This window comes from Oncorhynchus masou, unplaced genomic scaffold, assembly GCF_036934945.1.
Source record: "Oncorhynchus masou masou isolate Uvic2021 unplaced genomic scaffold, UVic_Omas_1.1 unplaced_scaffold_4286, whole genome shotgun sequence".
Lineage (NCBI taxonomy): Eukaryota > Metazoa > Chordata > Actinopteri > Salmoniformes > Salmonidae > Oncorhynchus > Oncorhynchus masou.
Window position 1 is genome coordinate 582 of NW_027010682.1, and position 8161 is coordinate 8742.

The 8161-nt window shown below is 44.8% G+C and overlaps 2 long non-coding RNA genes across 2 annotated transcripts; both read left to right on the forward strand.

Moving 5' to 3' along the window:
* The first annotated feature begins 1089 nt into the window (after positions 1–1089).
* On the forward strand, positions 1090–3131 carry LOC135534998 (uncharacterized). Its single transcript, XR_010454788.1, has 3 exons — positions 1090–1126; positions 1427–1449; positions 3048–3131. It is a non-coding gene; the product is annotated as an uncharacterized LOC135534998 (long non-coding RNA).
* A 1849-nt stretch (positions 3132–4980) lies between these two features.
* Positions 4981–7610, forward strand: LOC135534997 (uncharacterized). Its single transcript, XR_010454787.1, has 2 exons — positions 4981–5028; positions 6405–7610. It is a non-coding gene; the product is annotated as an uncharacterized LOC135534997 (long non-coding RNA).
* The last annotated feature ends 551 nt before the right edge of the window (positions 7611–8161 follow it).

Sequence of the window (8161 nt, forward strand, 5' to 3'; positions counted from 1 at the left end):
TGTGGAAAAACCATGACAATTAAAACATAAATATCAAAAATTAAGTGAGAAGTAAGCATTGGTCTGAAGAAAGGAAATTCCCATGAGCACCACGATGCCTATTCCACCCATGTTCTACCAAGGTTTTACAGCACCACAATGCCTACTCCACCCATGCTCTACCAAGGTTTTACAGCACCACGATGCCTATTCCACCCATGTTCTACCAAGGTTTTACAGCACCACAATGCCTACTCCACCCATGCTCTACCAAGGTTTTACAGCACCACAATGCCTACTCCACCCATGCTCTACCAAGGTTTTACAGCACCACAATGCCTACTCCACCCATGCTCTACCAAGGTTTTACAGCACCACGATGCCTATTCCACCCATGTTCTACCAAGGTTTTACAGCACCACAATGCCTACTCCACCCATGCTCTACCAAGGTTTTACAGCACCACGATGCCTATTCCACCCATGTTCTACCAAGGTTTTACAGCACCACGATGCCTACTCCACCCATGTTCTACCAAGGTTTTACAGCACCACAATGCCTACTCCACCCATGCTCTACCAAGGTTTTACAGCACCACAATGCCTACTCCACCCATGCTCTACCAAGGTTTTACAGCACCACAATGCCAACTCCAACAAAGGTTTTACAGCACCACAATGCCTACTCCACCAAGGTTTTACAGCACCACAATGCCTACTCCACCAAGGTTTTACAGCACCACAATGCCTACTCCACCCATGCTCTTCTAACGTTTTCCAGCACAGCTTTGACCAGCTCCAGTAGATATGTTGGTCTTTTGTAATTTAAACAATGTGTATGCCGGTTGCTTAGGATTCAAAACCTTCTCAAACTGTATTGTGGTGCTCATGTGAATTTCCTTTTATTGGCCTCAGACTAATGCCTACTTCTCACTTAAAACGTAGTTTAAAATTTTTTTTAAGTGCATTGAGTGTTTTTATTGTGTGTGTGTGTGTTCCCAGGAGGAGAGCAGGGCGGTGGGGGGACTGGAGGAACAGCTGACACAGCTACAGGAAACCCTCTCCTCCCTCCAACGGGGTCTTCATACTCTGGAAGGGCTGGCTGACACCCGGGCGCCGCACGCATACAGGACCAGTCCTTCATCATGGTACTTACTCGATCCTCTTACTTCCTGTAGGAACATAGGGCACGTACTAAAGGGCACTACTATAAGGACAGTGTTTGTGTGCATAGCGCACCTTGCCCTGACCTAAATACACATGGAACAGTGGCTTGTCTCTTGTATTGTAAAGTGGCTGTTCCACTGGATGTCAGAAGGTGAATTCACCAATTTGTAAGTCGCTCTGGATAAGAGCGTCTGCTAAATGACTTAAATGTAATGTAAATGTTGTCGTGACGATGGTCACCGGGAACACGTTTTCTTATCTTTTTGTTTTGTTCTTGACAGGAGTACAGTAAGATAACCAAAAGGTAAGCAACTATTATATATGACGATAGGCTAATTCTCATATAGTTTCTAAGAAAGAAACAAAGTTTAGAAAAGTTAAGTCCTACCAAGTCAGAACTGAGTCAGTATGTTAAGTAGAAAACCTTGTCTAAGCTCTTTTATATAAGTATGGAATCATTTTATAAAATTACTTAGACCACTATTCCCAAACAGATTTATTACCTTGGTGAAAATATGTATCCCTACGTTTTTCTGTAGATCAGCCCGCATTTCCGTCGTAGCATTGTGATGTCCGTAGCTAGCATTGTGATGCCGTAGCTAGCATTGTGATGCTGTAGCTGCTTGTTAATGATGCCGTAGCTAGCATTGTGATGCCGTAGCTAACATTGTGATGCCGTAGCTAGCATTGTGATGCTGTAGCTAGCATTGTGATGCTGTAGCTAGCATTGTGATGCCGTAGCTAGCATTGTGATGCCGTAGCTAGCATTGTGATGCCGTAGCTAGCATTGTGATGCCGTAGCTAGCATTGTGATGCTGTAGCTAGCATTGTGATGCCGTAGCTAGCATTGTGATGCTGTAGCTAGCATTGTGATGCCGTAGCTAGCATTGTGATGCCGTAGCTAGCATTGTGATGTCAGAGCTAGCATTGTGATGCCGTAGCTAGCATTGTGATGCTGTAGCTAGCATTGTGATGCCGTAGCTAGCATTGTGATGCCGTAGCTAGCATTGTGATGCTGTAGCTAGCATTGTGATGCCGTAGCTAGCATTGTGATGCCGTAGCTAGCATTGTGATGCCGTAGCTAGCATTGTGATGCTGTAGCTAGCATTGTGATGCTGTAGCTAGCATTGTGATGCCGTAGCTAGCATTGTGATGCCGTAGCTAGCATTGTGATGCTGTAGCTAGCATTGTGATGCAGTAGCTAGCATTGTGATGCTGTAGCTAGCATTGTGATGCTGTGCTAGCATTGTGATGCTGTAGCTGGCATTGTGATGCTGTAGCTGGCATTGTGGCGTGTAATGATGCTGTAGCTGGCATTGTGGCGTGTGCGGATGCTGTAGCTAGCATTGTATGCACGGATGCTGTAGCTAGCATTGTGGCGTGCACGGATGCTGTAGTTAGCATTGTGATGTGTACGGATGCTGTAGTTAGCATTGTGGCGTGTCTGGATGCTGTAGTTAGCATTGTGGCGTGCAATGGATGCTGTAGTTAGCATTGTGATGTGTTAGGATGCTGTAGTTAGCATTGTGATGTGTACGGATGCTGTAGTTAGCATTGTGGCGTGTACGGATGCTGTAGTTAGCATTGTGTGGCGTGTATGGATGCTGTAGTTAGCATTGTGGCGTGTACGGATGCTGTAGCTAGCATTGTGACGTGTAATGGATGCTGTAGTTAGCATTGTGACGTGTACGGATGCTGTAGTTAGCATTGTGACGGTAACGGATGCTGTAGTTAGCATTGTGACGTGTACGGATGCTGTAGTTAGCATTGTGACGTGTACGATGCTGTAGTTAGTTTCCGGTATATTTACAGAATAAAAATAGTTGTATAACGGTTTCATAGTAATAGTAGTACAGTCAGTATTGAGAGTAAAACCTCATATCCCGTCTCCTCTCCCTCCAGTGTGTCTGAGAGCTGTTCTGTGGAGGAGCTGGAGGTCCCACAGGAGGTGGACAGGGCCAGGCTGAGATGCCTACAGCAGTGGACTGAGGCGGCTGGTCTCAGTGGTCATCTCCCTGTCTGACCGACCCCTTCAGGCTGCTCTGTAAGTGACCCCCTCCATCTCATACAGTGCCAACACCAAGGGTTCCCGAACTTTTGTTTGTCCTGCGGCCCATAAAATATGCGACCCCAACTTGTGATAAAAGTGACAGTGTAATCAACGTGCAAATGTTTACTTACAAAAAAAAAAAATGGGCTCTGACCATCTGTTACAAATCAGTCTGACAGATTTACAGTATTTAAATCGGACGGAAGTGACTGAAATGCATGAGAGAAAAGGTATTGGCAAGTTCAGAAGACCAGATTTTTCTGTGATCTTTAAACCCCTAGTCTGATTTCGTGCCTGGTCTTGTCCACTTGGTCCCTGTAGAAGGAAACTGAAGACACGCGTACGTGTTCGTCAGTCATCTGTCAGTGAAAGGGGTCATAATATGTTGTAGCTTAAACCGTTCAAAAGATTGAGCCACGTTTGTAGGAAAGAAAACTGAAAGCGTGGCTATCTGAGGTGACTGACGTTCTGTTAAACAAGCACGATTTTAATTTCATAGTTTCTCTCACGGCCCCGTTTAAAAAATCAGGCCCTTTCCCTAGTTTGGGAAACGCTACCCTACCCTACACCATACCAGCTCCCTACTCAAAAGGTAGTGGATATTCAACCAAGGGTATTAAAATAGGTTACGGTTAGGATTAACATTAGGGTTTAGGTTAAGGCATTGGGGTTAGTGATCCGCCATCCGAAACCATTCAAAATCTGCCTGTCTATATCAATCACAGCACCCCAGACAAGTTCTGTTAGACACAATGCCAATGACTATGGGTAGTTTTTTGACTGACAAACCTCTTTTTGCTCATGCCCTCGTGTGTGTGTGTGTGTTCTGTGCAGATGGCGCTATCCCCGTCTGGACCCGGACACAGCCCACCCAAGCTGCTCATCTCTGAGGAGAATAGGAAGGTGTCTTACAGTGAGGTCCAGCAGGCCTACCCGGAGCAGGGGGCTCGCTTTAGCTCTTTCCAGGTCCTGGCCTCTAAACCCCTGGAGGGAGGCCGTGCGTACTGGGAGGTGGAGGTGGGAGGAAGACGAGGGCAAATGGAAGGTAAGAGGTCAGAGGGTGTACCGTTTAGGGTCAGAGGGTGTACCGTTTAGGGTCAGAGTGTGCCGTTTAGGGTCAGAGGGTGTGCCGTTTAGGGTCAGAGGGTGTGCCGTTTAGGGTCAGAGGGTGTGCCGTTTAGGGTCAGAGGGTGTGCCGTTTAGGGTCAGAGGGTGTGCCGTTTAGGGGCCCGAGGGGTGCCGTTTTAGGGCCCGAGGGTGTACCGTTTAGGGGGCGAGGGTGTACCGTTTAGGGTCGGAGGTCAGAGGAGGTTATAGACAAGCAGATTAATGTTAGTTTCTTAGCGTCAGCTAAATGGCATATTATTCTAATATGTTACAAGAGGGGATTATAATTTGTCATTTTTAATAATTTTATTAAGGTAAAACATCACATAGCATATAGTTAGTAACACATCACAACACTTTCACATTCCCTATTGCATTAACAAGCATTTCCCTACACTCGCATTAACATCTGCTAACCATGTGTATGTGACAAATAAAATTTGATTTGATTAGATAACTGAGCCCTGTCAAGAGGACATCCATTGATTTACATATTCGGAAACCCTTCGTTGGCACTATTTAGCTAAATCAAATGCCCCCCTCCTCCAAAAATAAAATGTCACTACCTAGTACAGCGTTGTCATAGTCCCCTGCGCTTATCTACAGGTGGGAGTCTGCGAGGGTCAGATCGGCCGTAAGGGCCAGAAAGACACCTGCCGTACGGCTTCAACCCTATTCTGGTGCCTGCTGAGTGAGAAGGGGCAGATAGAAGCCCTGCACGACAAGGTATGTGGATGTGATCGCTGATGTGGATGCTTCCGTTCAGTTACATATATAGAATGTGGATGCTTCCGTACAGTTACATATATAGAATGTGGATGCTTCCGTACAGTCACATATATAGAATGTGGATGCTTCCGTACAGTTACATATATAGAATGTGGATGCTTCCGTACAGTTACATATATAGAATGGATGCTTCCGTACAGTCACATATATAGAATGTGGATGCTTCCGTACAGTTACATATATAGAATGTGGATGCTTCCGTACAGTTACATATATAGAATGTGGATGCTTCCGTACAGTCACATATATAGAATGTGGATGCTTCCGTACAGTCACATATATAGAATGTGGATGCTTCCGTACAGTTACATATATAGAATGTGGATGCTTCCGTACAGTTACATATATAGAATGTGGATGCTTCCGTACAGTTACATATATAGAATGTGGAGTAAAGTCACATATATAGAATGTGGATGCTTCCGTACAGTCACATATATAGAATGTGGATGCTTCCGTACAGTTACATATATAGAATGTGGATGCTTCCGTACAGTCACATATATAGAATGTGGATACAGTTACTTCCGTACAGTTACATATATAGAATGTGGATGCTTCCGTACAGTTACATATATAGAATGTGGATGCTTCCGTACAGTTACATATAGAATGTGGATGCTTCCGTAAAGTCACATATATAGAATGTGGATGCTTCCGTACAGTCACATATATAGAATGTGGAGTGGATGCTTCCGTACAGTCACATATATAGAATGTGGATGCTTCCGTACAGTCACATATATAGAATGTGGATGCTTCCGTACAGTCACATATATAGAATGTGGATGCTTCCGTACAGTTACATATATAGAATGTGGATGCTTCCGTACAGTTACATATATAGAATGTGGATGCTTCCGTACAGTTACATATATAGAATGTGGATGCTTCCGTACAGTCACATATATAGAATGTGGATGCTTCCGTACAGTCACATATATAGAATGTGGATGCTTCCGTACAGTCACATATATAGAATGTGGATGCTTCCGTACAGTCACATATATAGAATGTGGATGCTTCCGTACAGTCACATATATAGAATGTGGATGCTTCCGTTCAGTTACATATATAGAATGTGGATGCTTCCGTACAGTCACATATATATAGAATGTGGATGCTTCCGTACAGTCACATATATATAATGTGGATGCTTCCATACAGTTACATATATATAATTTAATCAGATCTCTATGAAAGCGTCTATGTACCACACCAAGAGAAATTCCTAGGAACATTTTTGTTGTTGTTGCTGCATTGCAATACATTTCTCTCTCTCTCTCTCTCTCTCTCTCGTTCTGATTCCGAAGGTGGCTGTCCCTGTGGAGGTCGACGGACTGGAAAGGGTTGGGGTGTTTCTGGATTTCGAGGAGGGTAGCCTGTCGTTCTATAAAGTGGCACAAGGGGGCGCTCTGAGCTTGCTCCATTGTTTTAAACAGAGGTTCAGTGAACCATTGTATCCTGCACTAGCCGTGTCTAAAACCCAGCTCAACATCTCTGATCTGTTCCAGGCAGAATCTGTTACGTCAGAGTAGTTACACGAGTACTTCAGATATCTATAAATCTTCTTCTTTTTTTAACGGCAATCTGATTCAAACAACAACAGGTGGTCAATCCGCCACTATTTTATTCTGTAAACCGCTGATGAGTGGGGCTAGAGAAGGAGAATTGTTCCAGACAGGCTCAGTAGAATACACACAGTGGGGAAGTTAAGTTTTTTCTACAGATCATAAATACCTTTTTGTGTAAGCAATAAAACATTTTTTTTAAACTTTTTATAAATGTTAATCAAATAGAGGATTGCGAAGAGAAATCTCAACGCAGAGATAATCTTAAATATTCTTATGTTTCATTGTTTTCAAATGTAGATGTAATGAGAAGCATAAATACACTGAGTGGACGAAAAATTAGGAACACCTGCCCTTTCCATGACAGACTGAGAAGGGGAAAGCTATGATCCCTTATTGGTGTCACCTGTTAAATCCACTTCAATCAGTGGAGATGAAGGGGAGGAGACGGGTCAAGGAAGGGTTTTTAAGTCTTGAGCCATGGATTGTGTATAATTTAGAGGGTGAATGGGCAAGACAAAATAATTAAGTGCTTTTGTACGGGATCTGGTAGTAGGTGCCAGGCGCACCGGTTTGGGTCAAGAACTGCAACGCTGCTGGGTTTTTCAATAATGGTCCACCACCCAAAGGACATCCAGCCAACCTGACACAACTGCGGGAAGCATTGGAGTCAACATAGACCAGCATCCCTGTGGAACGCCTTCGACACCTTGTAGAGTCCATGCCCTGACGAATTGAGGCTGTTCTGAGTGGAAAAGGGGGGGAGGGGCGCAGCTCAATATTAGGAAGGTGTTCTTAATGTTTTGTATACTCAGTGTAGAGGTCTCTGTTCAGTATAATCTGCATTGCTTGGGGTTTTAAGTTGGGTTTCTGTACAGCACTTTGTGATATCTGCTGATGTAAAAAATGGCTTTATAAATAAATTTGACTTACCCTTCCCTTTCCTGACCAGTTGTCTGAGCTTTTGTTTTGATGTGCCAATTTGTAGTCAAGTTCTCTGGGTTTGATGCTACTAACACCATGAAACTGGTCTGCGAGATTCTTGATATCTTTATCAAGCTCAGACTCTGTGTCATCAGATACAACTTTTTGTTCCTCTGCACTTCTAAATCATAGAGGGTAGCCTAGTGGTTAGAGTGGAGGGGCGGCAGGTAGCCTAGTGGTTAGAGTGGAGGGGCGGCAGGTAGCCTAGTGGTAAGAGTGGAGGGAGGGGCGGCAGGTAGCCTAGTGGTTAGAGTGGAGGGGTGGGACATAGCCTAGTGGTTAGAGTGGGGGGGCAGCAGGTAGCCTAGTGGTTAGAGTGGAGGGAGGGGCGGCAGGTAGCCTAGTGGTTAGAGTGGAGTGAGGGGCGGCAGGTAGTCTAGTGGTTAGGGTGGGGGGCGGCAGGTATTCTTGTGGTTAGAGTGGAGGGGTGGCAGGTAGCCTAGTGGTTAGAGTGGAGGGGCGGCAGGTAGCCTAGTGGTTAGAATCGAGGGGCGGCAGGTAGCCTAGTGGTTAGA